Here is a 21,256-nt window from a genome sequence, read left to right as displayed (position 1 = left end):
CACACTCATTCCACCTCACATAGTTGGTATTGCAATGACTACATGTGTGTGTGCATTGTGTCATAGGTAGGTACTATGCTATTGGCCCTGGGCCTACAGCAGCATAGTGTTATGCTACCCTGCCCCTTGGGACACATGTAATGTGATTGTACTTGCTCCTGTCACACAGTTACACAGAGGTGACTCATATGGCATATTACCTATCTGGATAACATTCATCACGGGTATGTCTGACATCTATTAATAAGGAGCCTTGCTTGTTAATGCTGGGAGGTTTAGTCCAGGGTATGGCTTATTTGTGGATAGGACCCTGTACCTCCAGCATGTGCTCATTACTGCGGTGACAAGGATGACGGCCATAGGTCATTCAGGCTGGACAGATGGTGAGGTGTTACCATGGCGGTTGGACAACTGGTATGGGTGTGACATAACTCTGTATATCCAGCAGTGGTAACCTCTGTGTAGGTAGTATGAAAGGCACTCTATCTGTGGTTTTGTCAGTCACTCTGCATAGGGAATGTGTTTGAGGACATTATCACTCTTTGTTAGGTATGTCTGTGGCCTTTTCCCTTGCTGTAGTTGTCATGGGAGGTACATACCGTGTAGGACATTGTGAGGTGTAGAGGGGTACAGTGACCTAAATTTCCCTAGCTGACACACCATTTGTGATGACACGTACCATGTACAGGGATTACAAGACTAGTGTGCCACTGTGAATATCAAAGGGGAGGTTATTGTACACTTGTTTCCCATGTTTAAACTATTCCAGGCTCCACAAAGTCTGCTGTTCACTTTTTCCCTTAGAACTGTTCAAACTCTCAAAGTAATCACTCTATTCTCTTTCTAAAGCCCTGCACTTGCTCAGCTCTTATAAGGAAACACTAACTAACTAAAGCACTACATCCTCCTTGACTTCTCATATGTATTAGACTCCCGATTGGTCCTTCCTGATCAAGTGAAAAATCAGTTCCCTTCCCTAATCTGATCAGTAAAAAAAAAAACAGTTCCCTATACTAATCTGGTATGTCCAAGGGTCAGTTTCAAGGTTACTCTCCAGTCCAGCTGGTGAATCTGGGAAATTTGAGGCAATGTTACAATTGCCTTATGTACACAGACAACCCTCTCCTCCTTCCAACAAACTCTAATACATGTGAGAGATGCAGTTACACAGCCAAACTGGAGGCAGACTCTCTCAACCCAAGACTGGCACAGTCAGTCAGGAAAAAAGGTAACCACCCACACCACAAATCCAGTCTCACACAGACCTATTGCATCTGCATACCCAACACATAAACACACAAAAACATACTTGGAGGCTCTAAATAAAAATCTGCCTAAACGGCAAAGACCTCCTAAGCAGATATCCAAGCAACAGCCACCCCTCAACAATACCCACAAATCACATATCTCACAAAATCAGTGTGCCTCACAGTCACAGTCCATAAGGCCAAACAACACACCAAATACACTTGTTATAGGGGACTCTATTTTCCGGCACACTGACGTCCCACTCACCAGACTGAACAAGGAGAAGGTCACTGTAAGCTGCCTGTCAGGTGCCAGGATCTGCCACATAATGCAACCACTCAGGTCACTCCAAAGCAAGTACAAGTATGACTCTGTCATTGTCCATGCTGGTGTGAATGACCTGAGATGTACCTCCCTGGATTACATGAAAAGAGACATAGAGGAGCTCTCTGACCATGTAGCTCAGGCTGGTATGTCCCTGACCTTGAGTAGCATCTTGCCCTCACCAAGAATGATGCCACAGTATAAAGACAAAATGATCAGTTTCAACAATTGGCTAATGTATTGGTGTCATTCAAAGGGGATCCAGTGTCTGTCAGCCTGGGATGACATGCTCGACAAGCCACGTTGCTTCGCTAGGGATGGCTTGCACCTGTCACCCTTAGGTTTTTGTATACTGGCCAAGGCTCTTGCCACCTCCATAGTGCCTTTTTTAGGCAAGGCTCAAAGGACAAACCCACCTCCATAGATAACCCAAAGATAAAAAAACTAAAGGTAATGCTACTCAATGCCAGAAGTCTAAACCTCAAGATGCACGCACTCGAGACTCTCCTCAGTATGGAGAAAATCGATGTCTGTGCAGTAACAGAAACCTGGTTCAAGGTTCCTGAGAGCACCCCAGCACTACCAGGTTATAACTCATACCATGCGTTTCGGCCTCAAAACTCGGACCGAAGCACAAAAGGAGGGGGAGTATCTATATTCATCAAAGATACCTACACCTCCAGGTTAGTATCACTGCACGAAGCATCGGAAACCATCCAAGTGCAACTAACAGCAGGCAAAACTGCCTTTCAGTTTGTAGCCTGCTACAGAACACCCTCCCTATTACAGGAACCCCACTTGGCATTCCTGGAGAATATGAAGGTCTCTCCAAACACTATGTTATTGGGTGACTTCAACTACCCAAACATTGACTGGGAAAACTACTCAAGCCCAAACACCCTCGCCCAACTGTTCCTTGAATTTATAAACTCTAACACAATGGAACAACTGGTCACCACTCCCACAAGAGGGTACAACATATTGGACCTGGTCATCACCAACATGGGGACTCTATGTTCCACACCAGAGGTAAACCCCTCATTGGTAAGATCAGACCATAAACAAATTTCCCTGGACATCCATATCCCGTCCCCACACCCAGCCAAGGAAATCACTGTAAAGAATTTCTCAAAAGCCAACTTTGCACTTCTCAAGACTGAGGTGGATTCCTTCAAAGCCCCTGGACCAGAGGATAATACAGCCCAATCCGCAGAATCCTTTACAAATGCATTCTATGAGCACCTGCAGGAATGCATGGATCATGCTATCCCAAATAAAACCAAGACTCACTCCTCCAAAAACAGGAGACCGGTTTGGTGGACCCCGGCCATAAATAAGCTATACAACAGAAGGAGGAAGCTATTACATGACAGAGCAAAATCCCAAAAAGGGAAGGCATCTCTGATTAGTATTAGCAAGAAACTTCGATCCCTCATAAAATCATCAAAGGCCAGTTTCAAAAGAAAAATTGCCCTAGACACTAAAGATAATCACAAGGCCTTCTTTAGTTATGTCAGAAACATGGGCAGAAACTCCCAAATATGCTCTGAATTGTTGCATAACGGTACAAAATATACCGAACCTACAGACATAGCCAACATCCTGGCAGACAGATTCAGCACAAACTTCTCCCCCCCTTCCCCCCCAAAGGAGCAAATGCCTATCCCAACTGAATGTAACCTCCCTGACATCACAGATGCACAGGTGAAAGATGCCCTCTCCAATGCAAAAAACACAGCATCTATGGGACTGGACGGTGTCCCAGGCTGTGTCTTACATGAGCTCCAAGAAGAACTGAACCCTCACATTAAGTCACTGTTCAAATTTAGCCTTACTACAGGATATGTACCCAAAGAATGGCGTACAGCTACAGTGGTCCCACTCTACAAAGGTGGTGCCACAACGGACCCCAGAAACTATCGCCCCATAAGCCTGACTAGTCTGGTCTGTAAAGCTATGGAGTGTATTATCATGGAACTCATAAACAAAGACATTGGGAGCCTCCAGACACTGGACCCTACCCAATTTGGCTTTGCTAAGGGCAGATCATGCCTCTTAAACCTAGTTGATTTCTTTGAAACAGTTACCAAAGCCATAGATGAGGGCAAGGTAGTCCACACAGCCTACCTGGACCTTGCAAAAGCCTTCAACACAATACCCCAATTGGGCATCATAAATAAGCTTACCAGCTTAAATATCAACCCCTATATCACATGATGGGTTGCAAACTGGCTCAGAGATAGAACCCACATGGTCAGAATCGCAGGTGCCATGTCCGAATCCAAACCAGTTACAAGTGGCGTCCCACAGGGCTCAGTTCTGGGACCTCTCTTGTTCGGTATATACTTCTCTGAGGTTCAGGCTAACACGGGGGGATTATGGCTGACAAAGTTCGCAGATGATTGCAAACTGGGGGCCATAATCGAATCTGAAGCTGACACAAGCATCCTCCAAAAGGGTCTCACAGAGACGGATGCTTGGTGCCCGGCCTCAAGCTAAATGCTAAAAAGTGCATAGTCATCCCCTTTGGGAAAAACAAGGTGCCCACAAATTACCACATAGGTGGCAATCCATTAAGTATGGAAGAAGTAATTAGAGATTTGGGGACCAACATGGATAGTAATCTCTCCTTTGATAATCACGTTGCCAAAGTGGTTAGAAAGACCTTCTATATAGCCCACCTTATCACGAAAGGGTTTGCATCTAGATCAAGAGAGGTCATTGTGCCCCTCTACTCGTCACTCATCAGGCCCACAATTGAATACAATGCCCCTTTTGGGATGTACCTTACCCGACACCTGCAGCAACTGGAGAGACCCCAAAAGTACCTCACCAAGAAGATCATGGGCTACAAACAGATGTCCTATGCAGCTCGACTAAAGAAACTCCAGCTCTACTCAGTTGCTTACCGCCTACTCAGAGGCGATCTATGCCTGATGTACAAAGCCATGTCAAACCCAGAATTAATGGACATGCTCCACCTCAAAAAATCTAAGTCCCTTAGAGCTACATGCTCCAGGGACCTAAACCTCAGCACAAAAATAAATAGGACATGCTGGAGGGACAGATTCATTTCCCAGAGGCTCCTCTCACTCTGGAAATGAATCCCAATTCATGTTAGACATAGTCCCTCGCTGACCCTCTTCAAGCGAAATTTGGACGCGTGGATGGGAAATTGCAAATTCACCCCTGTGTTCTCTCCTGTGTCCCTGCTAGACAGAGGCACAGTAAACTAGTCTTAAAAGGGTACCTTCTGTGACCTACTTTACAGAGGCACAGTAGGCTAATCTAATAGGGAGGCAGAAGCCAAATACACTCTGGCTAGGCTTATAAATGCCCTAGGGCAGATAGCCTAGTATCTACCTATGAACCTATGAACCTATGTTCCCTTCTCACACATCCAGTAGTAGGCAGGCAACCACCTATGTGGTGGTTAGTGGTTGAAGTGTTTTGGAATGGGGTATGGTACTCCAGTATCCACACTGGTGTTCAGTCCATGCCTTTGTCACCAGGCAGCTGTTGCAGTACATCTGCCCACATGTGCCTCTCTCAGTCTATATATATATATATATATATATATATATATATATATATATATATATATATATATATATATATATATATAGAGAGAGAGAGAGAGATATTCATATAAATACATATCTATAGACATTCATATCTGTCTGTATATGTGTATGTATCTATAGATATCTATATATGTATGTGTGTATTACATATATATGTATATACATATTCTATCTATCTATGTATGTCTATTTATACATACCTCTCTATCTATGTATATATATATATATATATATATATATATATATATATATATACACACATATATATATATATATATATATATATATATATATATACACATACACATACACATACACACACTAACATACTTCTAAACATCCATTGCTGTACAACCTACATTGTACATTGTACGTTGTACTACAACCTACATTGATATGTGCACATAGCAACCTTCAACTACATATGTATGTCCAGCCTTCACTAACAGTTGCAGTATGTCCCTTACCCTATGCACATCTTCATATACATATAGATACAGACTGCTAACACATATGGAGGGTTCACAGTATGTAGATTATTAGATTATGTAGTTTACATTACCTTTGTTTCTGACGGCTTTTTTGGATGGCTTGCTGCTGGCTGGCTGGCTTGCTGCTGGCTGGCTGGCTGGCTTGCTGCTGGCTGGCTGGCTGGCTTGCTGCTGGATGGCTGCTGGCTGGCTTGCTGCTGGCTGGCTTGCTGCTGGATGGCTGCTGGCTGGCTTGCTTCTGGCTGGCTGGCTTGCTTCTGTCTTGATGGCTTTTTTTTTGGTCTCTCTCTCTCTCTCTCTCTTTGCCTGTCTCTCTCTCTCTCCCTCCAGTTGCTGCAATGATATTATTGCATGTGTGGACTGGGAGTACAGGCTGCTTTTGTAGGTATCTGCACATGTGCATGTGATGGCCTCTGCACCAATTGTTGGCCAGCATTTACTAATTGCATGCAGCCTGCTGTGTGGTAATTGCAGTTCTCACTGTGATTTCAGGACAGTGCTATAAAATGTTAGGTTAGTTAGGCGTAGGCCTTTCAGTTTTTCAAGGTGGGGACCATGCTGGTTTGCTGTGGACACTGTTGTGTAAGTCAAAAGGTTGGAATGTCTGTCATATCTAAGGCTGTGTTGTAGCCACTGAAATGCATGTTATACTGAAACCTGACTGTTGCTTCTTCCAGTTCATTCTTCTCAGTGTGTATGTTAACTCACACCTAATAACACTAATACTGTTTACATGGGAGTATGTACTTTCATGTGGGACTTGTGGATTAACTGGTATACAACAGTAGCTCTTGCAATTTCTTGCTATGGCTTCACTATTTAGCCTTTACATTCACACCTTGAAGGCCTGCTATTTGTCTTTACTGGAATGTGTTTCTATGGCTTTCCTATTTTCCATTTACATTCACTCCTTGTAATGCATGATCTATTTCTTTCAGCAGCAATTTCTTATATGTTTGGTGTGGTATGGTGGCACTGCATGCAGTCTGGTGAGGCCAAGGTGTGGGGTTTGACACTTACAAGGGTATCTTATTTTGCTGCTGAGCAGTAGTGGGGCCTTGTACTTTGTACTAACAGTTATGAATATCAGGCACATGCAATGCTTGTAAACAGCTATACTGTCCTTAGTTTATTAGATGGCAACATCCTTTGATATTTCTGGGTTGTACTCCTACATGATGGTGTGCTTGTGGAAGCAATCCTACAGCTATTCTCAGAGTGTGTAACAGCAGACAGGCTGATATGCCTGTGTGTTTCTGACACTTGCAGGCCTCAGATACTCTCAGGTATATATTTGAGCAGCCTCAGGGAAAGGTACATATCAGTGGGATACACCCGTGATATATTTCAGATATTCTGCAGTTGTGACTGTGGGGTATTTTGAGCATATGTATTAGCACACCATTTCTGACATGCAAGTAGTGTCTACTTTAACTTATTGACAGTTACCATTATGTGGGACTCCCCACCTTTCTGCCTACTGTTAGTACATTTCACAGGGAGTCAGTGGGGCACAGTTAACATTTGTTTGCAAATCAGGGACATCCCTGTAAATCAGTCACAGTTGGGAGGTCTGGCCTCTTACCTATTCAAATATGGCGGTGTTTATCCTGTTCTGATACTGTGTGGGGTTTGCAAGGTGGTACTGTAACATTATTACCTACTATCATGGCTGTTTCTCTTATCACACTAATGTAATGCAATTCCACAAGAATTGCCAGTAAAGATACAAGAAACAAGCTTTGTGTAATAGCCTTCCTATATTCCCTTTACATTCAGCCCTTCTATTTCATGATATATTGCTTTCAGCACAAAGCTCTTGTATATCAGTCATGGCTTAGTGGTAAGTCATGCAGACTAGTGTTTCCAAGGTCCTGGGTTCGAGACTGACAGGGGAATTTTATTTTTCTGCTGAGCAGACTACAGGCCTTGTCATTCAGAGTGACTAAGGAACTTTTAAGCAGTTGTAAGCGGGTTTGCGCTGGTTTGCGTGGTGCTCACGCATGTGCACAGTCACTTAGCTATGCGCACACTCGCTTAGCTAAGTGCACACAAGCGCACACCCGCTGACTACTGCTTAAAAGTGCTTACTCTCGGTTACACCCACGCTAATTTCTTTTAAAGAAAAGAAAATGGGAAGATAGGAAAGTGATGAAAAAGGGGGCACAAAGAGGGTAGGACAGTAGGAAAACAAGCTCGGGATTTGCAGGAAGGGTGTAGGAAAGGCCCATAGCTGCCTATTTCTTTATCAGCAACAGCTGTGCATATGTGTGTAATTTGGTGTGAAATTTGAAACCTTCCACCCCTGAGAGAGGGGTGAGGACAACAAAATATGTTGTACAGCCAATTGTAATTACCAGTTGACATGTCCAGCAGACATGTCTGCAAAATAGGCAGCTATGTATGGGGCGTAATTTTTTTGTGGGAACAGAGTGCCCTTTTTTTATTTTTTTTTCAGGTGAGAGTGAAATGTGAGGTACAGGAATTAGGTATATTTGGGGAGGTAGGTTGGGGAGGTTAACAGACAAGACAAACAAGATGCATACAGGGCCGAATATGACACATATGGGGGGGTGAACGCAATTGAAGGGGACAGATGTTTGGATATCGCGAGCCCATGAGCCCACAGATGGCAACAGTGGAACTGAGATCCCCACCCATGGGCATTTACCACTGTGCCTTCACTGCCCAGGACGGGGCTGTGCTGGGGGCTGTATAGGATGGGCAGGCACACCCGTGAGTTGCTCCACCTGTGCCTCAAGCTGACGTAGGGGTTTCAAGCACAGAATGCCTGATCTCGCTACGCACCACAGACTGGACACTTTGGAGGGTGAGTGAACGTTCTCCTCTGGCCATGCTTGCAGAGGGGGGATGAGCCCCATCCCCTGCAGCGCTTCCACCCGAAGGTGGCACAGGGCCACCGGAGGAGGTTCTGGCCTGGGCACTAGTGCCATTTACACTCGCCAGCTGAGGTGGAAGAGGTGGGTCCGCTGGAACCCGCCTTCCCTGTTGTCCTATGTTTAGCAGTATTTTATGACATTTTGGGTTAGTAACAAACAACACCATTCAAAATTAGTTGTAACGGCATGCATCAGTATTCCCATTAACCAAACACACATGAATTCCAAACATTGAACAGCAAGCATAACACATGCATATTTAGAACAACAGTACACAATCCAACAGCATGCAGGGTTGATTGATGGCAACAGGTCATCAGGTTTGGATATGTGAACAGGGCACATGCATCAACGTACATGCAGATATGTATGAACCAACAGGACAAATGTCCATGGGAATTAATTGTGAATACACATACCCAGTTTGGTGTGGAATGGCATTATTTGTGAAATAGGGTAGGGTGAAGAAATATTACATTAACAACTTAAACTACCTATACATATGCTGAAAATTTCTAGTAGCTGCAGATATATATACCCTACATGTCTTAGTACAGTTTCCTATATGTAGCCTTAGGAATGTTGGTGATGGGAATGTTACTGCTACATTAATATACATTCCATTTTTATTCATACATGTTTATATCTGGCTGTGTTCAAGTACAGCATCCTGCTACATTTGATTTATATGGCTCTAGACAACTGTGGATGTTCAGTATTTCGTACAACCATACTATCTCCATATTGCAAGGGTACAGCAACATATCCAAATTGTGGGACAGACACATTCCAGGTTCAGTACTTTATTAAACCCATTTCACTCTTTGGTTGTGGCTGTCTCATTCATTTCATAATGTAATGACTGCAGTATAACTTTATTCCAGACTTATTACAGCTTTCTTGGTCGATTCATACCTCTTTCTCACACTCTCACTTGTTTTATTTTTACAATTCATGATGGTACTGAATTCTAGGCGTTATTAACATTACTTACTTGTTACAACAATCCTTTCCAACAGACTCACTTATTTCATATGGCAGATTTTAAAAGGTGATGTATTTGACACATGTCTATCCTCTGTAGATTGTTTACCAGTCATTTTCAGGCTGAAGCAGTTATCTGATATTACAATGCAGGTGGAAAATCTCTATTTCACACTTGTTTAATGTTTATTTCTAGATTACAGGCTGTATCACTTATCTAATCATACAGTACTAGCATAGCAGAATCTTTCTTCTAGGCTTATTTGAACTTTAATAATATGTAACAACACTGAACTGTTTTACAAGCTGTCTCACTTATATTCTATAACAATTCCAGCACAATAATTACTAACCCGCCTGGTGGCGCAACCGCACCAGCCTATCAGCATAGGCTCACCGATTCATAGAATGGACACCTGCAGCTGTGATATAAATGAAGTAATATTGGAACATACATCTGCATAATATAGGCTAAGATAATTTCTTACATACTTAATTACATGGATACTTACTCAGTAGTGGGGCGTTGGGCATTTGCCGGGCCTCCTGGATCCAACGGTTCAGTTAGTCCTGCTTACTTCTCTTCAGGTCCACATGGTGGTGACGGACCTGTTCACCAGTCCTTGGTATGCCTGTGGCACTGGTGAGATCATGTGCCAACTGGTTCCATGCCTCTGCCTTGTATGCGCCCCAGTGAACCTGGCCCTGCATGAGTTGAGCCTCATGATCATGGACTAGGAGCCAAACCATATATTTGGACTCCTCAACACCCCACCTCTGTGCTCAGAAGCGACTGCCCCCTCCTACACCCGCCATCCTGACTGCAAATGGGTTCCACAATCAGTTATGCTGTGTATTCCCACCTATGGGGCTTATATATGCCGGTTTTCCCGCACTTATCTGTGATTGGCCATTTTGGACATGTATCAGCTTATAAAAACCTGCTTTGTCATGCTTCTATTTCCATTCATTCCTATATATATGCTAATACTGCATTTCTCAGTACAACTGTCATGGCTTAGTGGTTTAGTACTTTGACTATGGTGCACAGTATCCTGGGTTCGAGCCTGGTCATTGCTTTTTTTTATTTTACTACTGTCTAGACAGGCTAGGAGGTGTGTCTGTGTAAAGGCGGTTTTGATACAGCTTGCTCAACGTTGCCCGTTGGTAAGCCGGTTGGCACGCTGCGCAACTCCGCGCAAATGGCTTAAGCTGGGTAATGCGTTATTTGGCTATGAGCACGCATATTATGCTGTGTGAAGTGTTGCTCAGCTATGGGCACACATTTTAAGCATGTTAAAGTGCTGCTCAACTCCGGGCACTCATATTACACCTGTTAAACCGCTGCTCACCTGCAAGCAGTCATACTCAGCTTGTTAGAGCGTTGCTCAGCTATGGGCACTTATAACATTTTTTTTTATTTTATTGTCTCGGATTTCTTCAAAAATACATGGCCCATTTCATTACATTTTACTTAAATTATAGTTTTATATATATATATATATATATATATATATATATATATATATATATATATATATATACATATATGTCAGGGGACTGTTTCATGCTTATTTAACTAAAAATAGAAAATGATGTTGTGGGGGCTCGAACCGTGACCACCTCCTCTTTGGCCAACATCTCTACTGCTACACTATTGCTACTTGGCTTAATTTGCATATTTAGATCTTATATGCTTTTCAATGACTGATAACTGTGGCTGAGCGGAGGGCATACCCGTGCAACTGAGCGCAACTACGGGCAAACATTTTTGAAATTATAAAAAAAAAATTAAACTGTTATTTTTACGTTTTACATTACAGTTGGGTTTATAGTCTGTGGGGGCATGTGTGGTGTTGTGTTTTTTGACATTTCCGTGGACTCGCTCGTGGGAGTTTACTTTCAGGACTCTGACTCTTCTAGGGGCATGACCCTTTGCAGAACTCACCATTTGGACATGCCCCCTACTTTCCTACACAGACCGTGTTAGCCTAGGGTGTGATTCAGCATGCCCTCATGCATATGCATGGCATGCTGACATCATACTGTTTAACTGCAGCCTCCGTGTAAGACATGTTAACTCTTACACGGAGGTTTCGTGAATCCTGCCCATTATGTAGAAGTAGATTTGTTCTAGGCTATCCTACCAGAATCCAGCTCTCCAGCACCAAGATCAGGAGCACTTCTTCTGATAACAAGTGGCTGTGGCAAGATTGTGGTTATGCTTTTGCTGTAGTAAAGAAGGTTGTGACAAGTAATTGTGTTACAATGCTTTGGTTAGTGCAGTCCAAACAAGTAATTTCATTTGTTTACTTTTTTTTTTTTTTTTTTTTTTTTTTTTTTTTTTTTGTGGCTTACATTCTTGCATGACACCTACATCTCATTTTTGACTTCTCCATATCTTCCATCTCAATAACAGTTGTGCCCCCTGACACCAATCAGTACATATCTGACCTACCCGAATGGCTAATGTTGCCATATTGCTGAAGCATATATGCTTCCACAAAGTCAGTAAGAGTTACCCCTTCAAGCATTGTAGGTTTAGAGGCTTTAGGTGGTTATCTTCCAACTAGCAACATTGTCTAAATTGTCCTGCAGGGGACACTCTCCTCATTCAAGTAATTCACAATGCTGGGTTCAAAGGGACAATCCCGGCTCCTTCAAGAGTTTGGGAGAGACTGATCCTCCACATCCAAAAACCATTTAAATAACCCTGCAAATTTGCCACAAAAAGCTTTTAAATAATATATTTTTTACAGATTCACAGTGTCCGCACCCATGACCTTGATCTTCTCCCTACTGTCTGCTACTTGCATGCGTGTGAATGTAGTCAACAAATATAACATACTTCTGTAGTGGTATTTTTTTATCATTAAAAATCATGTATGCAACTGCTGAATTCAGCATATAAACTAATTAAAATTAGTTAGCAGTGCTGAATATAACAAAAGAACATCCTAGGACAATATACTGGGTAGCCAGACATGGGCACCTCTGAAGCCAAGGGCCTTAGGCAGCTGCCCAAATTACCCCTATTATAATCTACCATTCGTTTCATTAACTTCTAGCTCACAGTGACCTCCTTGTGCAACTTTTTGTTTGATTCTCTCATCTTTTCCTCAAAATCCACTTCTTCACAGGTCAGCCTAGTGACCCTAATCATCTGACTTCTGACTATGCAGTTTCAGCCTCCTTGGATGTGCATTGTTACATTGAAATAGGAATTCCCACAGGCATGCTTTTTCTCAATGCTCATGCCTAATTTTCCTGTGTAAGGTCACTTAAACATTTCTGTGTCCAAAAGCTGGACGACCTCTGGTGAACACTTTTCTGCAGCCTGTGGCTGGATACAAACTTCAGTCTTTTTAACAAGATGATTTCAGTCTCATTACCTTAAACTTGGTTTGTCCTGTGACTGAAGATTCCTCCTCTTCTCTCCCAACTTACACACATACTGCAGACCAGGAAATGAAGCCTTTAATAACTTCACAGAGTCCTGATGCAGAGATATCATCTCTGTTTCTGGCTCTTTCCACTGTGATTCCTCTTCCATGAACTGTAATGAAAATGATTGCTTCTGTAGTTGTAAGAACACTTCTGGCAAGTTCCTCTCTGTTCTTCTACTCATCTTACTTCTCCCTGCTTCTGGACACTGTATATTTCCTGTTCTGTGACTAGAACTACCACCACATCCATGAACGGATCCTTCCTCCATTCTTTGTGTTCTGTCACCTATTTGCAGCCAATCCAGCTAAGCATCTGTGTTTGCTTGGTCCTGCTGTTATGTCTAAAACTATCTTTCTCTTTCAAGTCTCCTGTCTCATTTTTAGGTTCTTTTTCCTCCAGCACAGCTCACCATCAGCTAATCTCAGTGGCTTTTTTGATTACTGGCTCCGGCTACTCCTACTATCTCCCCTGGACTTTCTACAATTAGGGTTGGTGCCAGTAAGGAGACTGATGTGTCCTGGGACAGCATTAACACTGCTGCTGTGATATTATTTGAGTATTTATTTCCCCTTCGCTGTGCATGCCCAAGGGTAGGATGTGCAGTGAGTGTCACTTCTAGACCACACCTCACTTCCTGTATGGGGCTGACATCAGGAGGAATTCCAGTCAACCCTCAAGAAGCACCCCACAATTGTCTCCCCAGTCACTACCAAGGGAATTGAACCACAATGTGTGCACCCCTCCATCCTCCTCCCATCCTCGTCTAACAGTGTATCTGATGTTTTAAGCCACTGATCCAGCCCAAGTTGTCCAGGCTGTAGTCAGGACTTTATCTCTCTATGCCATCACAGATCTCAGTGGTTCCACAATAGAAAAAAAAACATGTTCTTTACATACCTAGGTTTATGGCTAAGACCGGTCATTTAACTTCCAAAACCACATTGAAAACACCAGCAAAAATACCAGTTATCTTTTATTCTGATCCTGAAAAAAATCTCCCTTTTTCTCCAGACCAGATAGAGCTGTAAAAGGCAAAGGAGTCCTCCTTACTCAGCTTGACTACGAACTCACAAAAATAAGGACCAGCGAGCTGGAACAGTGCAAAAAAACAGTAAATCACAAAAAAACTGCACTGAGAGGGGCAATGAATGGAGAAAAACATCCTTTAATATAAAACAACCACCAGTATTGAGCACTTTCGTCCCAAACACTGGAACTTCATCAGAATACAACAGTCTGAAAACACCAATTTATATACCACTCCCATTCCTATTATGAATATATTAATTAACAAGTCAATCATCGATTGGGAGGGTTGGGAGGGTCAAGGGTTGGGAGGGTGGCCAAATGGTTAAGGTGTTTGCCTTGCAAGCACAAAGTGCAGGGTTTGAGTCTCACAAGGGATAATTGGCTATGCTTAAACTGGCTCGCAAGGGCAGTTAGCTTAGTACTAATCTATGAATTATTTCTCAACTAACATCTTGGGGTTGGGAGGGTGGTCTGATGGTTGAGGTGTTTGCCTTACAAACACAAGGTGCAGGGTTTGAGTCTCACAAGGGATAATTGGCTAGGCTTAAAATGGCTCACAAGGGCAATTAGCTTAGTACTAATCTATGAACCTATCTATGATGCAACTGAATTTAAAAAGACATCCACAAAAAAACAACTTATTGCAATGTATATTATGCAAGTAAATAAGGCAAGGCTAGCCACCCAGCGGTGTGAACACTGACACTAAATGATTTTCACTTTTCAAGTGACACCCTGACCACATGTGCAAAAATGGGAAAAAGGAGTTGAATGGATTTATATATATATATATATATATATATATAGAGAGAGAGAGAGAGAGAGTCAACAAAGACTCTTCAATATAAGCATATCAATGAGCAACCGAGCATGGACTGAGACATCATCCCAGAATGTGAAAACAAATACAATTGTTTTTTACATGGGGGCAAGCCCTCCTGCACCCCCATGTGAGGGCCACACCCCCTGCTACTTATATATATCATCTCAGCAATCACACAATAAAATATAATGGGCATACATAAATGTGTGTGTGTGTGTGTGTGTGTGTGTGTGTGTGTGTGTGTGTGTGTGTGTGTGTGTGTGTGTGTGTGTGTGTGTGTGTGTGTGTGTGTGTGTGTGTGTGTGTGTGTGTGTGTGTATATATATATATATATATATATATATATATATATATATAGAGAGAGAGAGAGAGAGAGAGCGAGGGTGAGAGAGTGAGAGATATCTAAAATATGTTTCTACTACAACAGCTTGAATCCCAGTCACTCAAAGACCAGTGTCTCAAAGTCAGGGACTCAAGTGTCTTGTAGCTTTTTGAGGTTGCTGCCTGTACTCAAACCTGAACATGAGTTTGGTCAAGCAGCTGGGGAGGAAGTGTGAGGGTGTTAGTAGTATAGATTAGGGCAGCGGTCACAAAGGGGACTTAGATTAATGAGTGGGTAGGGAATTTTAGGGCAAGGGCAGGAAAGGAGTTTTAGGTTTAGGGATCAGGAAGGGAGTTTTAGGGAGTAATGCTTGCTATATTTATATTATCTCTTATCTCTTCCTATACATTTTTATACTTCTGCTTTATTTATTTATTTTGCTCTGAATGGTGCCTTTGGTACCCATACACTTATCAGTAATACATGCTTGCCACATTCATGTTATTTCATTCTATCATGCATGTACTGCACCACTATATCATATTATGAAACATCCTGGTTGATAATTGCTTCTCATTGTAACAGTATACAATCTTATCATGTTTTAAACTGCTTTTGTTATTATGTGTTTGAATCACACGTTCATGTACTAGACAGCATCAGAATGCTTGTCGTATATTGAATACAGCTGTCATATATTGTAACACTACTGCTGTTTGCACTTTGTAAATTTGGAGCTTTTCTCCCCAGACCCACAGTGAAGATGGGCATTACCCAGTCACACTATTATGCAGACACTTTAATGGTTATGGACATCAGCTGAGTTTAAAGACCCTGTGTTTCTAAAGTATAGCCAATCAGTCCTTATGCTGTGCCGATGAGGTCATAAGAAAGTCAAAACATGCATGTCCACAGCTAGCAGGGTTTGGCTTTATTGGCCTAAATAAATCTATAAAGACTTAAAAAGGAAATACAAATGAAAAAGTGATGGCCATTCAAAAGCCACATGGCTGAAACACTTGATGTACTGAAAGGGTCATCTGCATATATTCCACAGGCCTCAATTACAGGAGGTTTAAGGTATTACACAGTAAAAACTGTAGCTTGGCTAGGTTTTTCTTACAGTTATTTCTATAGAAATGTAGTAAAGCCTTATTAGCAGTTCTGCCAGTAATAGAGACTCCACTGAAAATGAGAACTATGGACTTGAGAACACTTTTTATGTAATTCAAGTAGAGGACAGTAGTGCACAGTAGTGCACAGTAGTTATCCTAGATAATGTTATAATCAGATACCAAAAAGCCAAACTCATTTAAATAGCCAATACAAAGGCAATTGATAGAGTTTTTGTCTTAGCTTGTAGTTAGTTTGGGATGCTCAGAGACACAGATGGATCAAAGAACTCCTGTTATGTCTCATGTTATGGCATCCTTGTGCTGAATGCTGAAAATCAAACTGATACCATATTGTGTACCACCTCTGACAGATGGTTTAGTGGAAGACCTGGTACCAGACACTGCCTTACCTGATACCAGACACTGCCTTACCTGGTACCAGTCACTGCCTTACATCCTATTTGCAGTACACAATGTGTCACATGAGGTTTTCTAATCTGGACTGTTGGATAGATGCCAGTCCAGTAAACTGCCTGAAATAGCAAAACAAACATGAGAAGAAATAAAATAATGCCAACGCATAGTGGGGATATAGCCCAGATGCAGGAGAGGTTAGTAGCCATATTGCTACTAGGAAAATAGCCCATAAGCAAGGCTCGGGAAACTCAGTACCATGCTTACAATAGGAGACTAACGGTCAGAGAATTTCCTCTTGGAGGTAGGAGCATTGACGTTCATAATAAATGTAGGAAACATAGTTTTGGCCACTTAGGAGAGGTCCAAAAAAAGGGGTTAAAATGAGTGAGACTGATTACTCTCCTAAACTAATAAATGTAAACAACAGCAGATTGAGCATTTGAAACTTCTAAAGCTCTGGATAATAGCAAAAACTATTGTGGTCATCTGTAATATGGGCAAGTGATAGGGTCTAACTCAAATGTTAACATGATTGTTAACAGTGATTTCTTGCCGTTTCCATGTTTCCATTGTTATTTTAATCCCTCTGTACACATGCAAAATTAAAACAGACTCTAAGTACAGAATACTCAAAACCTGAACTACCAGCTTTACAACTTGTAAGTTTAGGAAGCAATACAAGTTATGGTGAATAATTGCTCTGGCCTAAAATGGCAAATTTCATGAAACTGTATGATTTTTTCAGTACCTAGCCAACATTGTGTTCCCTGGTTTCCATTCTTTTAGAAAAGAGTCTGCAGAAAAATATCTGCTGAAGAAATTGAGAGGTGATATCCAATGCATTCAAAGAAGAAATAACTGCATTCTCATTCATAAAGACCTGGCATAGAAGACTACTGAGGATAGCCACCCAGCAAGTCTGTCGTAGCAGGATTTGAACTACCACATAAAGCATTGATTGCAGGGGGTGTGACTTATACATGTTCATGTTTGTCAAAGAGCAGAAAGAAGTCACTATATTTCCATGAACTGACAATAATACCTTAGTCCAAGGGAGTCATTTACTATTGACAGAGTCTGCTTAATCACATTGTTTAGCATTTTGGGTTTTTTTTTTTTTTTTGGGGGGGGGTGCTCTTTGCCAGACATTACCATAAGTTCAAGGGCACACTTAGCAAGACAGGCAACATTGTCTTTCCTTACAATGAAAAATAGTATGTTTCAGAAGACGTTAAAATATTTTGCAAACTATGGGAATTTGAACACAAAATCGTGTGTGTGTGTGTGTGTGTGTGTGTGTGTGTGTGTGTGTGTGTGTGTGTGTGTGTGTGTGTGTGTGTGTGTGTGTGTGTGTGTGTGTATATTTGCGTGTGTGAGCTTGATTAGTCATTTAGCTGAGTCCAACTCTTTGTGACTTCATTGGCATTAGCATACCAGGCCCGTCTGCCAAGAACTGCTTCTTTAAGTCCTTGCAAATGCATATTCATTACTGCAATAATGTTATCTTTATTTTATTATTTTATTTTGATGTTTGTTAACCAGGTTAACCAGGTTTGCCTGACTGAGCATGAACCCATTTTCAGTGGAGGCCTGGGGAGAAAACATCCATACAGTACATATATAAAAGCAGAAATCACAGTAGTTACAAAAGCAATTTCTAACACAAAGGTGGTTGTAGATACAAATACAATCTCAAGTGTAATGCAGACGTAAATAACTTCAGAGGCAGTGTAGTTTATGAAACTAGAAGTTGATGGTGGTTACTATAGTTATATATACGTTTCAAAATACAGTATATATATATATATATATATATATATATATATATATAGATCAATTCAACATGTTTTTGAGTGAGGAATTATGAATCAAGTAAAGTGGATGAAGGCGGTGAGCAGGGAGAAGAGAAAGGACATGAGTGAAGTAAGGATTCTTACGGCAGAGTAATAGGAGTAATAGGAGTAATAGAACTAATAGGAGTAATAGGAGTAATAGGAGTAATAGAACTAATAGGAGTAATAGGAGTAATAGGAGTAATAGAACTAATAGGAGTAATAGAACTAATAGGAGTGGTAGTCGGTGGGTGGACAAGGGGATTAAAAGATTCAAAGAGTTAGGTTGCTTTAGGCAGAAGCAGTTCCATGAGTTCAGTAAATAGTCCTTTAACACTTTTCTGAAGTTATGAGTATTTGATATAGTTCTGATGCTCAGGGGAAGTTTGTTCCAAGCTGAGGCAACAGAGTAGCTATATAGATGTTGGGTAATTGTTCTTTTGGGCTTATAGATTTCAAGGACAGACTGTTCAGAGCTCCAAATAGAGCAAATGGGAGTGTATATGGAGATGAGAGATGAGATGGCAGGGCAGGAGGTAGGTTTGTAGAGGATGGAGTGTGTGAGCAGCAGCTGAGGTAGAAGGAGCTGATGGGGGAATTCTAGCCAGCTAAGGGATTTGAGAGAAAGGCAATGGTGTGACTTACAGGGTTGATTTGCAGCAAACCTAGCAATTGTGTTATAAGTTAGTTCAAGTTTAGACTTCAGAGAGGATTATAAATTGGTTAAGATTTGAGAGGCATAAAGTAGACTTGGGAGAAGGTAGGCATAGGTGAGGAGAGCCCTGAGTCCATAGCGAGGTATTTTATGTTTCGATAGGGGAAGCCTGGTTTTTGATTTGTCCTTTTTATTCAATTTTGGACATGTAGGTCAAAGTTAAGGATTTGTGATGGGCAAGAAATTTGGGGAGGAATAAAAGAGGTTTCACTTTTTTGGGATTGAGTACAAGTTGATTGTCAGTTACCCAACTTTCAACAGAGTTGAAAGAGTTTTGGGTTTGAGTGTGGAAGTGAGAGAGATTATCAGAAGTAGAGATGATGGTGGAATCATTTGCATATTGTATGAGATAGCAGTGAGAGCAAGAAGTGTGCAGACTGTTAGTGAAGATGTTAAATAAAAGTGGTCTGAGAATCGCGCCTTGAGGAACTCCTGTACTGACTGGCAGAAAGGATGAGAAGGAAGAGAGCCACTTGATGGACTGCTGTCTATTGGCAGGGTAGCTAGTAAACTATTTAAGAGTTGGATTAGAGAGATTAAGATCAGAGAGTTTAGTGAGGAGCTTGGGGTGATATATGGTATCAAAGGCTTTGGAGAGGTCTAGAGACAAGAAAATGGCTTATTGTTGTCTCTAGCTTGGAAGATAGTGTGAGTGAATGAAATCAGTGCTGTGGTTGTGCTGTGGTTAGGATGGAAACCATGTTGGGTAGGAGTGAGCAGATTCTCCTGAAGGATATAATTTAGGAGTTGCTTATGTATACATTTTTCGAGTATTTTAGAGAGGGGAAGATAGAATGGCTATGGGTTTGTAGTGTGAGAGGTCAGTGGACTGCCCTCCTTTGTAAACTGGTATAGTAAAAAATTGTTTCCAGAGAGAGGGGACTGTAGATGCTTGCACAGAATGGTTGATCAGGATGGAGACAGGGTATGCAATTAATTGTGCATGTCCTTACTTATACCCAACTCTCAAAGCCATATGTTATTGTACAGAAAGCCATAGCTTTTACTTTATGCACTTTAGCTGACAATATAATATCTTTGCTCTTTAAAATGTTATCCAGATTTGCCATAAATTTCCTTCCACTGCCATGGAGTGTGTCCTAACTGGAGATTGAGGACAGTGGTGCAGTGTCACATTGCTGCCACAGAGTGTGCCCTAACTGGAGATTGAGGACACTGGTGCAGTGTCACATTGCTGCCACGGAGTGTGCCCTAACTGGAGATTAAGGACAGTGGTGCAGTGTCACATCACTGCCATTGAGTGTGTCCTAACTGGAGATTAAGGACAGTGGTGCAGTGTCACATCACTGCTGTGTCCTAACTGGAGATTGAGGACAGTGGTGCAGTGTCACATCACTGCCATTGAGTGTGTCCTAACTGGAGATTAAGGACAGTGGTGCAGTGTCACATCACTGCTGTGTCCTAACTGGAGATTGAGGACAGTGGTGCAGTGTCACATTGCTGCCACAGAGTGTGCCCTAACTGGAGATTGAGGACAGTGGTGCAGTGTCACATCACTGCTGTGTCCTAACTGGAGATTGAGGACAGTGGTGCAGTGTCACATTGCTGCCACGGAGTGTGTCCTAACTGGAGATTGAGGACACTGGTGCAGTGTCACATTGCTGCCACGGAGTGTGCCCTATCTCCCCTAGCTGATAGCAGCTTTTCCAGCTATACTACTGCTACCCTCAAAAGGTGCATGCATGCTTCTTGCATGTGCAACCTCCAGTGCAAGCAGCTCATTGTATATGCTGCATAAAGCTATTAGGATTATATGCAGGTTATTGCAGTGAGCCTGGGCTACCTCTGCAACCATAAGATGGATGAGCCAGCATATCGTATCCTCCATCTGTAGGCCCTCCATGTCTCATGGTGCTAATCAAACACAAGTCATATGGAACACAGTAACGGCTTCATCCCGCTGCATCGCAGGGCTCCATTAACTATCCATTCTTTTACTTATTCTTAGAACAGAATGGAACTGCAGTACATGCATCGTCCTTTGAAGATGAATGACGTGTTCCA

Source organism: Protopterus annectens, chromosome 5.part0 (assembly GCF_019279795.1).
Source record: "Protopterus annectens isolate FY-2018-M chromosome 5.part0, PAN1.0, whole genome shotgun sequence".
NCBI lineage: Eukaryota > Metazoa > Chordata > Ceratodontiformes > Protopteridae > Protopterus > Protopterus annectens.
The sequence above is the reverse complement of the archived record's forward strand: the minus strand, read 5'-3'. Positions refer to the sequence as shown.